This window comes from Dermacentor andersoni, chromosome 7 (genome assembly GCF_023375885.2).
Source record: "Dermacentor andersoni chromosome 7, qqDerAnde1_hic_scaffold, whole genome shotgun sequence".
Taxonomy (NCBI): domain Eukaryota; kingdom Metazoa; phylum Arthropoda; class Arachnida; order Ixodida; family Ixodidae; genus Dermacentor; species Dermacentor andersoni.
Window position 1 is genome coordinate 123,468,113 of NC_092820.1, and position 14,938 is coordinate 123,483,050.

Consider the following 14,938-nt stretch of genomic DNA (forward strand, 5'->3'; position numbering starts at 1 on the left):
AATTGCCTCGATCACAATTTCTGCATCAAGATATTTCGCGAATTGACAGAATCTGCGAATTGTGCTCTGAAATTAACCATCCTCGATATACTAGCACAACCACGTAGGCTTGTTGCCAAGCGCAAGGCGCCTTAAAGTCAGCATATGACGATTTTGTCAGAAATTACTCTTCCATAGATGAAACCGCCACAAAAATGTCATTATTTTTTTGAAACCGATTTTATTACCACAGAAGATGGACATTTTCCCGGTGCCGAAACGACACTTTGCTTACAGGGACACTAAAGCGAAACAATAAATCAGTTTAGACTAATGAAGCATTGTTTGAGAACCCTGCAGGCAGCCATTTCAAAAAGATAGTTTGATTGTTAGATGAGAAAATGAAGGTCCAAGTATCAGTATTTGAATTTCTCACCGAAACCCCAGCGCCGGTACGTTAGCATGACGTCAGGGATTCCAAAGTATGTTTACGCATTTGGGCCGCGTTGGCTGCATAAAGGTTCCCGGAACTTGCCAAGTTTAATATTTGGTCCCTTTAGAACACAATGTAGTGAATCTGTACCGCTATAAATAATTAGTAGGCCCTAGAAGATGCCATCAAAATCCAAGACGTCACATCCCCCAGGTGCGGGAACTTAAGTAGGCGTAGCCACCCGTATTTCGTTCTTGCACTTTTTCTGGCTTACCAAACGTCTTATCGTTGTAAGAGTGGTGTTTTTGGTGTGGTAGAACGGTAATTTACTGATGCAGAAGAAATCATTTTTCACTTTAGTGTCCCTTTAAATACTGGTCTTCGGAAAAAAAATGCATTGCATTGACGCGAAGGTACTTTGTTTGCGTACACTTACTGCAATTGTTAAACGATATAAAAGATTAACTTCGTCTACAACTATCAGCCATACCCAGTGATGGCGCCTAAATTCCCATGGGGGCGAAATGCAAGAACAGTCTTTACCGTGCTTTAGGCGCACGGTGAAAAACCTCCAAGGGTTCAAGATTAATTCTGAGATCAAGCCACTCTGCTCATTAGAGATGTTAAACCCCACATTATAAATAACTTTACCTATTAGTCCTCGCAATGCGAATGCACGAAGCGTATACAAATAATACATATTTCCTTGCGCGTTAACTTCGCTGTGCCTGAGGCCTCCCGTTGTTGGTTTCAACTTTAGGACATCCACTTTTGCCTGCTTGCGCGCATCATCACAGCATATATTTCGCATCGTAAAGGTTAGCATAAAAACAAGAAAGAAAGGCGAGCTTTCTGCTTTTTTTTTCTTCCCCCCCCCCCCCCCCCGCTCGGCCGGCGCTGCGCATGCGCGGACGTCTTTCATCGCCCGCAGCGCTCCGCATTCGCTCTTTCATTTTTCGCCGTGTTCGTTCCCTCGGTTACGCCGAGGGACAACGCCGACGCTCGCCGCGGGAACGGGCGCCTATGACCTGCGCCCTGTAAAAGAAAACGCCTACACATGGCACACAAGGGCACCAAGCACTGAGCGAATGCACCCTGCCGAGAGCTTGCGGAGGTGGCGTTTTGCCAACCAAGAGCCACTGCACGTGCGCCGGTGACGTCATGCTATGACGGCGCCGGCGCTGTGTGACGTACCCAAGGCGAGGTCTATAGGCAAGCGGCCGTCCATCAAACCAACACTTCACCTACGATGCGATGCGCCGTGTGAGGGAATGACAGCGATTACGTTTTCGCGGGCTACGAACAACTGCACACAACAACGCCTCGAGCAAACATGTCTCACTCTGAACGCTGTGTACTACGTAGAAAAACAAAGGTAGTGCACGCAAGGTAGCATTTAACGACGCATCACTGCCAAATATTGTGAATATAATTTTTTTTAAGTTGGCTTGGAGTGTCCATGTAGTTGCTATCGTAATAAAGATGGGCGGGTCCCACGCAGTGTGCTAATCGGCGTAAGTGAAGATTTGTATGCTGTTTACTTTTATTGACAATAATTAGGAGTGATGTTGGTGGCGAATGTGTAATTTCTTCAGCGTTTAGTACGAGAGGGGCGAGTTGATGGTAAACGTTACCTTGCGTGCGCCACTGCAGTTTGTCTGCGTAGTCCACGGAACACACAGGGAGACGTGTTTGCTTGAGGTGTTTTTGTGCGACATTGTTCATAATCTCTGAGAGGATTGAGCGTTATCATTGCCTCAAATGGCTCATAGCATCGTGGCAGAAGTGTCAAACCTTAATTGAATTATGGGGCTGTACGTAATTCCATGAACTACTATAATTGTATGTATCCATTGTACGCATACATTCGCGGTATGCGCCACGTTCCGCTGCGTAGCGAGAGTGATCCTGTTCCGCGCGACACTTCTTTCCGGCCTGGGTGCCCTCGACGCTGAGTACACACTTTGGAGCCATTTTGATGGCGCGTTCACGTGCTCTTTCTGCGTACATGGGCAGCTCGCTGTTTAGACGGCAGCTCCAAGCGCTTTCTTCGGGCTATGGACGACTGTAATGTTTACACTATCATAGTCCAGTACGCGCCCCTCGACAGTTCACCACCCGCGTTTTTGTCACATAGCAAATCAAGCACAGCACGCGCCATACGCACAAACTGCGAAACGCTGCCGTGTCAGCGCCGGCCGGGATTCTCGGAGGCGAGCGCCATCTGGTTGTGTTGCAAGAAACCCAGCGGCGCGCACGAGCAAGACCACAGCAGCAGCAGCAGCAGCAGCAGCAGCAGCGCCCGAAAAGTCGGGAAAAGAGGCGAAGTAAGCTTCACATTAAAAAGCTACACTGTAGAACATCGTCGGAAAGCTTCACCTACATCAAGTCCCACAAGTGCGTAGGATCTGCCTAATGTCTTTTTTTTCTCTTGCATTTTTGCTACGCGGCACATTTCCACTGGCGGTGTCGCGTGCTAATTGTTGCGTTCTTCTCGTTTCGCGCAGCGCACGATTTTGAGCGCTGTGCACGGGAACACCTGGCTGGCGGTACAAGTCAGCGCCGCGCGAGCACTGAGGCAGACGCAAGCGGATCAACGAGCACGATCGCGCACTGGAACCTGGCAGAAAACGGCAGATAGTTTCGTTTTCTGCGCACGCGACCACACGACGTGGGAACATGCAGACGAAAACTTAACTACGTCTCTATTTGTAAGGCACAGAGTAAAACTGAGACTCGCAGACGCAGATATTCGGTTTGTAGGTTTTATCATTGCTTTAAACTTTAAATCGTCTATAGGGATGCAACAGATCGAACAAATAACTGCTCTAGCCTTGAATAATTCTCGAGGTCACGCGTCATGGTGAATGCCGGTTCAGCAACGCGAATTACGCAAGCTCACTTGTGCGTTTGACCTCGAGTCTGTGGCTGAGAGCCCTGCTCCCTTCGGAAGACGTGTGCGATGGCGTTACGGGCCCCGTGTCGCAGAAAACCCAGTGTCGGCGTCGGCGTCCGGCGTCGCCGTGAGCGAAAATTTGCTCATATATTTAGGTACCTGTATATGCAAAGCCTTGCTATATGACATGACTTCATCATCATCATCATCAGCCTGATTACGCCCACTGCAGGGCAAAGGCCTCTCCCATACTTCTCCAACTACCCCGGTCATGTACTAATTGTGGCCATGTTGACCCTCCAAACTTCCTAATCTCATCTGCCCACCTAACTTTCTGTCGCCCCCTGCTACGCTTCCCTTCCCTCGGAATCCAGTCCGTAACCCTTAATGACCATCGGTTATCTTCCCTCCTCATTACATGTCCTGCCCATGCCCATTTCTTTTTCTTGATTTCAACTAAGATGTCATTAACGCGCGTTTGTTCCCTCACCCAATCTGCTCTTTTCTTATCCCTTAACGTTACACCTATCATTTTTCTTTCCATAGCTCGTTGCGTCGTCCTCAATTTAAGTAGAACCCTTTTCGTAAGCCTCCAGGTTTCTGCCCCGTACGTGAGTACTGGTAAGACACAGCTGTTATACACTTTTCTCTTGAGGGATAATGGCAACCTGCTGTTCATGATCTGCGAATGCCTGCCAAACGCACCCCAGCCCATTCTTATTCTTCTGATTATTTCACTCTCATGATCTGGATCAGCAGTCACTACCTGTCCTAAGTAGATGTATTCTCTTACCACTTCCAGTGCCTCGCTACCTATCGTAAACTGCTGTTCCCTTCCGAGACTGTTAAACATTACTTTAGTTTTCTGCAGATTCATTTTTAGTCCCACCCTTCTGCTCTGCCTCTCCAGATCAGTGAGCATGCATTGCAGTTGGCCCCCTGAGTTACTAAGCAAGGCAATATCATCAGCGAAGCGCAAGTTACTAAGGTATTCTCCATTTACTCTTATCCCCAATTCTTCCCAATCCAGGTCTCTGAATACCTCCTGTAAACACGCTGTGAATAGCATTGGAGAGATCGTATCTCCCTGCCTGACGCCTTTCTTTATTGGGATTTTGTTGCTTTCTTTATGGAGGAGTACAGTGGCTGTGGAGCCGCTATAGATATCTTTCAGTATTTTTACATACGGCTCGTCTACACCCTGATTCCGCAATGCCTCCATGACTGCTGAGGTTTCGACTGAATCAAACGCTTTCTCGTAATCAATGAAAGCTATATATAATGGTTGGTTATATTCCGCACATTTCTCTATCACCTCATTGATAGTGTGAATATGATCTATTGTTGAGTAGCCTTTACGGAATCTTGCCTGGTCCTTTGGTTGACGGAAGTCTAAGGTGTTCCGGATTCTATTTGCAATTACCTTAGTAAATACTTTGTAGGCAACGGACAGTAAGCTGATCGGTCTATAATTTTTCAAGTCTTTGGCGTCGCCTTTCTTATGGATTAGGATTATGTTAGCGTTCTTCCAAGATTCCGGTACGCTCGAGGTCTTGAGGCATTGTGTATACAGGGTGGCCAGTTTTTCTAGAACTATCTGCCCACCATCCTTCAGCAAATCTGCTGTTACCTGATCCTCCCCAGCGGCCTTCCCCCTTTGTATAGCTCCCAAGGCTTTCTTTACTTCTTCCGGCGTTACTTCTGGGATATCGAATTCCTCTAGATTATTCTCTCTTCCATTATCATCGTGGGTGCCACTCGTACTGTATAAATCTCTATAGAACTCCTCAGCCACTTGAACTATCTCATCCATATTAGTAATGATATTGCCGGCTTTGTCTCTTAGCGCATACATCTGATTCTTGCCAATTCCTAGTTTCTTCTTCACTGCTTTTAGGCTTCCTCCGTTCCTGAGAGCTTGTTCAATTCTATCCATGTTATACTTCCTTATGTCAGCTGTCTTACGCTTGTTGATTAACTTCGAAAGTTCTGCCAGTTCTATTCTAGCTGTAGGGTTAGAGGCTTTCATACATTGGCGTTTCTTGATCAGATCTTTCGTCTCCTGCGTTAGCTTACTGGTATCCTGTCTAACGGAGTTACCACCGACTTCTATTGCACACTCCTTAATGATGCCCACAAGATTGTCGTTCATTGCTTCAACACTAAGATCCTCTTCGTGACTTAAGGCCGAATACCTGTTCTGTAGCTTGATCTGGAATTCCCCTATTTTCTCTCTTAGCGCTAACTCATTGATCGGCTTCTTATGTACCAGTTTCCTCCGTTCCCTCCTCAGGTCTAGGCTAATTCGAGTTCTTACCATCCTGTGGTCACTGCAGCACACCTTACCGAGCACGTCCACATCTTGTATGATGCCAGGGTTAGCGCAGAGTATGAAATCTATTTCATTTCTAGTCTCGCCGTTCGGGCTCCTCCATGTCCACTTTCGGTTATTCCGCTTGCGGAAGAAGGTATTCATTATCCTCATATGATTCTGTTCTGCAAACTCTACTAATACCTCCCCCCTGCTATTCCTAGTGCCTATGCCATATTCCCCCACTGCCTTGTCTCCAGCATGCTTCTTGCCTACCTTGGCATTGAAATCGCCCATCAGTATAGTGTATTTTGTTTTCACTCTACCCATCGCCTATTCCACGTCTTCGTAGAAGCTTTCGACTTCCTGGTCATCATGACTGGATGTAGGGGCGTAGACATGTACAACCTTCATTTTGTACCTCTTATTAAGTTTCACAACAAGACATGCCACCCTCTCGTTAATGCTATAGAGTTCCTGTATGTTACCAGCTATATTCTTATCAGGAATCAGGAATTAATCAGGAATCCGACTCCTAGTTCTCGTCTCTCCGCTAAGCCCCGGTAGCACAGGACGTGCCCGCTCCTTAACACTGTATATGCTTCTTTTGGCCTCCTAACTTCGCTGAGCCCTATTATATCCCATTTACTGCCCTCTAATTCTTCCAATAGCACTGCTAGACTCGCCTCACTAGATAATGTTCTTGCGTTAAACGTTGCCAGGTTCATATTCCAATGGCGGCCTGTCCGGAGCCAGGGATTCTTAGCACCCTCTGCAGCGTCGCAGGTCTGACCGCCGCCGTGGTCAGTTGCTTCGCAGCTGCTGGGAACTGAGGGCCGGGGTTTGATTGTTGTGTTCATATAGGAGGTTGTGGCCAAGTGCTGCACCAGGGTGGCCAATCCTGCTCTGGTGAGGGAGTGTGTTGCCGGTTCTGGTCACCGGCATCAGGCCACACTCCAGGCCTCTTTATGCAATTTTATCAACACGCGGATTTTTTTTTTTTAATCCGGTGGAAAATTGCGCGGCACCGGGATTCGAACCACGGACCTCTTGCACGCGAGGCGGGTGTTCTACCTCTACGCCACCGCTGCACATGACTTACATGCGGAATAAATTGCTACACCTTTCTATCGGTGAGGTTGCTCATAACTTGTCTCGCGTTCTTGACAAAGTTATTCCTCGGAATTTCGAGAATGACAGGCGACAAACAAGTGCCACGAAACAAAACACTGACAGCGCATGCCTTTCATGTTAAATCTTCTCAGACTTCAACATTAAAAGTGCGAAGCAATAACAAAAACCTGGAAATGATATACCTTTCTTTGGCACGGCTGAGCACTACCTCCGGGATCGGTCCACACAAGAGGCCGCGTTTCTACTGCAGGAAGCTCGCTTCGCGCGTAACATACGCCGCCGGTGTTTCTCGGTAAACATCACGCTTACATAAGCTGCAGTTGCCGGGAAACGCGAGTAGCAGTCAGGGATCATTGAATGCTATCGCGTTCCGCTCTTATTAAAGGCGAAGCTTACGCGCCCTCCAATTCTTGGCGCAGCGCTGTAATACTTCGCAGACGCAACCGTATACACTGCCCTTGTTTAAATTGGCAAAACCGGGTGAGTTGCCCTACAAGCTGCATCTGACAGAAAACTCGGGCTGTGGTGGGCGAGAACGTCAACGAAATCGCAAGAGATACGAAGTACAAAGACGTCGCTCTGATAAGCGGGAGTACAAGTACGCCCGGCCGTGACGTATACGGGCGCATAGCTGTCTGGACGGTACGACCATCTTTCTCTATGGTACGAGCATCACATTCGAAGTATGCTACCACGTAATGAAAGTTAGCAACTTGAAGTATTGGCTTAGTCTTGTTTTCAATGCTCGGTTTTGCAAGTGGCGGCCAGATTTATACTAGGCATGCTTACTAGGACACACAAGCCGCGAGAAAATTTCGGACAACTATTTGTCTCCATTCAAATTACGACGACACGTTGTTACGCCATAGTCGTCGCAGATCATGCGGTAGTAAGACGCCGAACGCTATCCTGCGTCCACTATTGCACAGCTATTTCTACGTTGCAGAGCGAGTCTCCAGAAAGGAGCGTTAGGCATACGCTGTGAAATTTGTGGCGAGCATATATAAACCCAGGCATGCTTGTCTTTATTGCTTCTAAAACGCCAGCCATACAAACTGATAAACGAGTGCTAAATGTAGCGTAATGGGCAGCGGCACTTGGAGAGCAAGGCTCAGGAATTGCTGTCGTCACCTGGCTGCCCGGTGGAGTGTCCCGGTTGGTGCTCTTGCGAAGTCTGGCCGCTAGTACTGCCAGTAGAACGCTTCGCGGCGTCCCACTCTTCAACAGTCATAGTGCGCTGGGACTGTGGGTCCCTGAAGGGCGTCACTAGTTCGCGGCTGAACACGGAAGCTTGTTGCTTGTAGCGGCGGAGGTGCGCCTCGGAATCCTCAGACTCCTCCTCCATGGGCATAGGCTGGGGTGACTGACCACTCCCTGTGGACGAACCGAACGCCTGTCCACTAATGGTAGAAGCGGTGGTCCCTTCCTGTTGGCCCCTACCTTCTTCCCGAGAGGAAGGCCCGGAAAGGGCTCCGTGGCCGGACGTTCCTGCCTCCCCAGATGGCCCGGCCGTCGGGGAAGACATTTCTTTTTCAAGAACCCGGCCACGGGACGGTCCCGGCGAGTGTGGGTCTGAAGACGACGAAGTCCTGGGGTGCTGCTTGCTTTCCTGCTGGGAACTACGTAAACGAGGCGAAATGGACGTAGACGTGCCCTCCTGCTGCTGCTGGGCCTCGTCGCTGTCGGGTGCTCGGCCCAAGATCTCTGCCGGCGGCAAGGTCCAAGAAGCAGGCGATTTGCTTCCGTCAGGGCTTGTCGGCAACGACAGGGGTCCCGCGAAAGTCTCAGATCTGGGTAGGTCTTCTGCAGGCTCGGGCTGCGACGTTCTAGGTTCTTGGAACGAGGTGGTCCTGGACAAGACTCCAACCCCTCCTCCCGCGTTGCTGTCCGAAGGTGAGGAGACGCTGCTAGTCGTGGTGCTGCTGTCGGGACACAGCAGGACGGGCCTCCTCGCTATCGGTTTCCCGAGGGACTCACATGAGGACGCTTGGAGCGCGCTGCTGCCTTCGGCGAACGGCACCGGTGAGTCTTGGTGTGGCGATTCCTCGGGCCTCGGGTCCCCGGGTTGTCGAGCGCTACCATCGCTGCTGCTGGATGCGGAGCCTACTTCCATGCCTTCGCCTGCTGCCATGCCTTCGCCTTCACTCGGGGTATCCGGTCGGATCGCTGGAGCTTCCTCGCCCCCCTCTTCCTCGTCAGGAACGTTCGAGGGCGTGGACATATCGCTGTAGATACCCGAGCTAACATCGGGCGTGCTATTCGCGGCGAGCGACGGAGGCGACAAAGGTCGCGGCCTCGCCGAGCCGCTGGAAGACAAGTCAGAGTAGGAAAGTTCGGCATTCGCGCTCGGACGCTCTAGGGCGCACGCCTCCGCCAGAGCTCTCTCCGCCGGCGTCGGTCCATCTTCGGTGTCCGAGGACGTCGAGTGCCTGGGCTGCTTGGCTGCTGGAGAAACGGAGGTGGAGCTTGCACTTTGACGCTCTTCGTCCGGCGTCACGGGGTGCTTGCGACGACGTGACTTCAACGGCAAATCGAGCGGGCGTGTTGCGGCCCCCAGACCCCGCGACGTGGATGGCTGCGACGGAGATACGACCATCCTGCCCTCGTCGCTAGAGCGTTGCTCTGTTGTTTCTGCGTCCGATGACGATGACTCTGCCACTTGCTTGGTACGTGAAGGACCGGCAACGGCCGCTGACAGGGAAGTATCGGGAAGGTCTTCCATCTCGGCTTTGGTTTCAGCCGTCAGCTGTAAAGTTTCAGCGGAGTCTTTCTTCTCTGCCGTCGGCTGTGAAGTTTCAGCGGAGTCTTTCTTCTCTGCTGTCGGCTGTGAAGTTTCAGCGGAATCTTTCATCTCGGCTTCGGTCTCGACCGTCCGCTGTGAAGCTTCGACGGAGTCTTTCATCTCGGCTTCGGTCTCGACCGTCAGCTTTGAAGTTTCGGTGGAATCTTTCATCTCGGCTTCGGTCTCGACCGTCAAATTCGAAGTTTCGGCGGAATCTTTCATCTCGGCTTCGGTCTCGGCCGTCCGCGGTGAAGTTTCGGCGGAGTCTTTCATCTCGACTTCGGTCTCAGCCACTGGTTCGGAAGACTCAACGGACTCTTCCATATCTGCCTCGGTCGTGGCTGTGCCCGAAGTGCTCGAAGCGCCTGCGCCTCCAGGTATTCCTTCTTCGTCCGAAACGCATTCCATCTCGGCATCGTCTTCAGTCATGTCAGTGTCGTCCACTGGCTTCGGTGGACCTCCCGTATCCATGTTTGTCGGGATTTTTTCCGGCGAGACGACGTCCTCGTTCGTCACACGCTTTAGACGGTTGTCGCTTTGCTGGTGTCTGCTTAGGAACGCCTTCAGAGCGCACGCGAAGAAAAGTTCCCAGCTACCAACGTAAGGGCAACTGAAACGGAGCCTGCTTGTTTGCAGGGGCGTCCTATTGAAATAAATGACCGTCCGATATGCGCACCTCATGTATGCGCCATTGAGCATGCTCCACGTATAGATATCTAACTTTCGGATTTTGACAGTGCGAAAGCGACTGATTCCGAAAAAAAAAAAGTTTATCACTATATCTGATGTACCCGGCGCCTATTCAGCCATTTTCGTGGCGGCCGAAGGCATAGTTTGATAGTGGTTAGCTATCATACTTTCGCAACAAGTACAGCAAATTAAGTATGCACCAACTCTGACGCCAGCTCCTTTACGCGTGTTCGAGACAAAGCTTGCTTTGGAGGCCGTATACCCGCGAAACGCTTCTGTGTTAAAACAATGACGCAATATAACTGAGCGCAACGGTGTACGCCACCAGGTGGCGTTAACACACACACGCGCTAAATGAACACGCCGATCAACGGCTACACATCAGGAGGACGCACTGACAACGTGGCACATTTGATAGCCTCTGTCTGGGCTTGGAAGCGCACTGCAACCGTGTAGCTTGCGTTCGAATTGCGTTGCTTGAGTCGAAACGAGGCGCACATGTTACACGATGCGTGCGCTATCAACTGCATTTGTTCGTAACACGTGTTTTCCTGAAGTTTATGTCGCCACGTGACAACAACGCACAAAAGATACGTAGTACTCAGAACACGAATTGTTGGGCGCGCATGGCTCACAAGCCCACCCCGTCGTTCTAAGTTACAAACGGCATCAGAAAAGGAAGGGCGAAAATTCGTGTGCCCTGACACCGTTTGTAAGAACGGGACACAAGAAACAGCCTAACACGGGGGCGTAGCCGGGGAATGCGCACCGGGCACGTGCCCCCTTCCCGTTCCGAAATATTTCGGTGTAACAGGCATAAAAGGACGTGTAACAACACCCGCCTGCCCGCCGGAAGTGACTGAGTGACAACTCTATTAATCGAACGGATGAGGGAGGCTAAGTAAGCTACATAGATTTGGCCTACCTTACTCCTCACCGAATGATCAGAAGAATAAGAATGGGCTGGAGTGCGTTTGGCAGGCATTCTCAGATCATGAACAGCAGGTTGCCATTATCCCTCAAGAGAAAAGTGCATAACAGCTTCGTCTTAAGTACTCACGTACGGGGCAGAAACAGGCTTACAAAAAGTGTTCTACTTAAATTGAGGACGACGCAACGAGCTATGGAAAGAAGAATGATAGGTGTAACGTTAAGGGACAAGAAAAGAGCAGATTGGGTGAGCCAACAAACTCGAGTTAGTGACTTCTTAGTTGAAATCAAGAAAAAGAAATGGGCATGGACAGGACATGTAATGTGGAGGGAAGATAACCGATGGTCATTAAGGGTTACGGACTGGATTCCAAGGGAAGGGAAGCGTAGCAGGGGGCGGCAGAAAGTTAGGCGGGCAGATGAGATTAAGAAGTTTGCAGGGATAACATGGCCACAATTAGTACATGACCGGGGTAGTTGGAGAAGTATGGGAGAGGCCTTTGCCCTGCAGTGCGCGCAACCAGGCGCAACCCCTTCGAAAACGTGATTTCGTACTCCACAGGCGCAACAGTACCTTTCGACATGTTTCATTTCTAGTTTATGTGTGTCTCAAGCTTCAATGAGCCTTCCCTATACAGACATGCCTATGTCGCTTCACTCATCGTTGCTTCATACTGATGTGGAGGAACGCTGGGTTTATAATGGCTAAGCGTTCTTAGGCGGCTCATCCAGGAAATATGTACGTCATTAACGCGCAACACGGGGTGCTCCGTAAAGACGAACAGAATCAATTCCAAAGGAAATACGTTAGCGGTGGTGAGTCTCGAACCTGTAGATACATATAGATGCGCCACACCAAGTCCACCAGCACATACGGGTCTCATATACGGGTCTCATACGGGTTTCATACGGGTCTCATACGGGTTTCATACGGGTCTCATACGGGCCTCATAGGGTCTCCTAGGCTCATAGGTAGAAGACAACACAAAAGTAGCGAATAGTCTATGAAAACGTTGAATGTAAGTCCGGGCACAATGAAGCATGTGCAGTATGTAAAATATTTTCGTAGCCAGGGAGAAGTTACAAGCCACCGCCCTAGGAAACATAGAAAGGCGGTGTGGCGTAAAAGTAACCGCATGGCCTTGAAGTGGCGGGACGCGTTCTTGCCAGAAATGTGCGCTAAGCTTACATGCATAAAAAAAAAATGACACCAAGGTATTTAGGTTGTATGGTTGTCCGTTTTATACCAGCATAGTGAGTCGGTGCGCATCGCCATAGAAACGGCCTGAGATTTTTGAGCTATTCATCTGGGCACTAGAAGCCATGCCAAATTTTAGCGCGATAGCGTTAAGGGCTCCGTGTGGCAGAAAACCCGGTGTCGGTGGCGTTGTCCGTGAGAAAAAAAAATCATCCCGAACCACAACCACGCAGGCCCTTCGCGGGGCGCACAGGCGTTGCTCAACTAATTGAATTTCTCAAAGTAAAATGCGTCAGGAAATTCGTTAAATCCGACTTACACGCAATCTACAGACATGGTAGCGTCGGATTGTAATTCGAATACTCGAGGAAAAAAAATTTTGATGGACGACAAAACCTACTTCTGCTACGCGGAAACTCAAACGCAAACCCCATTTTCCTTGTTTACGGGGGATGTGAGAGACTGGTGAGTCACTGTCAGCTCGGGCGCTCCTGTCTAAATACATGTAAAATGAGAAATCATTTTTCTCGGCAACCACTGCACCAAATTTTACGAGGTTTGTTGCATTTAGAAAACCTTAAGATCTAGTGACTGCTGGTTTCGAATTTTCGATTTAGGTTGTCAAGTTTTTATTAAAAGTTATCAAACATCGAAAATTGTCAAAAAAACATAACTATCAAGTTTACAACTCTATAACTAAGCAAGGAAAGATGATAATACAATGCTGTGCATTGCATCTAATAGTGCATCGAAAGCGCACAAAATTGATATGTTACACATGAATCTCCGAAGATTCAGTAATATGGAAATAAAGCTTTTTCAGAACCCTTGTACACAACGTAACAACATCACGTAAGATATAAAATCACGCAGCGAATTTGTCCGCTTTCAGTGATCTAATGGATGCCGTTTACAGAACCGCGATATCTGTTCTTGATGCAGAGCTATGGATTTGTAAACTTCGTGCTTCTATTTTTTTCACGCTTTTGAATCATTAAAAATATTTTTAACAAAATACAGGACCTAAAGCGTAATTCCGCTTCCAACAGTCACTAGAATTAAAATTTCTTTCTCAAATGCAATAAATTTCATTAAAATCGACCGAGGGGTTATCTCAGAAAAAGTTTTTGCGCTTTACATGTATTTGAATAGGCCGCGTCAAAGTCGGTCCCGAGCTAAAGCTTCCTCTTAAGCGTCTTCCAAGTTTCTTCCTGTCATTGATAGAACTTTGTCGATGCTCGCTTTGTGTGAGCATAAAAAGGCATGATCATCTGCGTAAGCCAGTACTTTCAGCACGTTGCCGAAAATGCTAAAACCGTGAATGCCGCTGAACTTTGGAATGTTTACACAGAATGGCTTTATGTAAAGGGTAAATAGAAGTGGCGAACCGGACAGCCGTGTTTTACAGAGGAAAGAATAGACACCGGCTCGGACAGGTTACCATTAACAACGATGCTGGTAGAACAGTTAGTGCAGCACATGCGAACACCCTTGTAAACAACGGCGCCAACATTACCGTATTCTAAGAGTTTAAAAGGGGCGACGTGGTTCACTCGATCAAATGGTTTTGATAGCAGCGGGCGACTCAGGCGCGTGAACAGCGAACTTTTACCTGACCGCAACGTGTGTACCTGCAGAAAGTAAAACAGCCGAGTCAGCGTGCTACACCTACTTGCTGAGGTCAATCGCACGGTATCTGACAGCCACCGACACAAGGGGCCTGCGACAGACCGATCCTCAAGGAGGCATGGCGGCGACAAAGACTGTATAAGAAGAAGCGGCGCCGCACTCCTAATCATAGTAACGGGCGACTAAGGCGCGTCAACTGTGAACTTCTACCTGAGTGTATACTTATAGGTGCGTAGTTTTTTTTTTACTTGCATACTGCTGTAAAGCTGAGTCGCACGCTGCTGTGGAGCCGATTTTGGTTAGCAACCAAAATCGGCTGGTGGGGATCCCTGCCACAATCAAAGAGCTTGCTAAGGTCATAAATGAGCTTACGGCTAACGTTGGAACGCTGGGCGAGGATGTTAAAGATGTTAAAACATCAATCCAGTGTATGAGTGGTAAATTTGATAATATTCAGCCGAGACTTACTGAAGTCTGCGCAGAACTCAAGAACCTACAGAAGGATCATATTGCGCTTAAAGAAGAAAACGAAGAGCTGCTGAAGAGGGAAATGGCTGATGCTAGAGCAGACCTGATCGAGCTCGAACAGTACAGCAGGCAGAACAATATTGAAATTAAAGGGCTGCCACATGATCTATCATAGTGCCCTGAGGCCCATCGCAGTAGTTTTTGGTGAGAAACTGGAGACCGAGATTAAAACCTACGAAATTGATGTCGTCCACAGGGTGCCTACAAAATAAAAATAAAAGAGCGATGTTATCGTCTGGTTTGTCATTCGTTCTTTTTGCGACAGGGTGCTCCAGGCAGCAAAGAAAAGGATAAATACCGCTGATTTTGGCTTCGAGGGCGCAAACGCTGTCTACACAAATCAACAGCTTTGTCTGGAAAACTTCGCAAAGGAAAAAAAAAGAGGAAATTTTCGTGGGTCTCGCCGGGCAAGATTCTCGTTCGCAAGG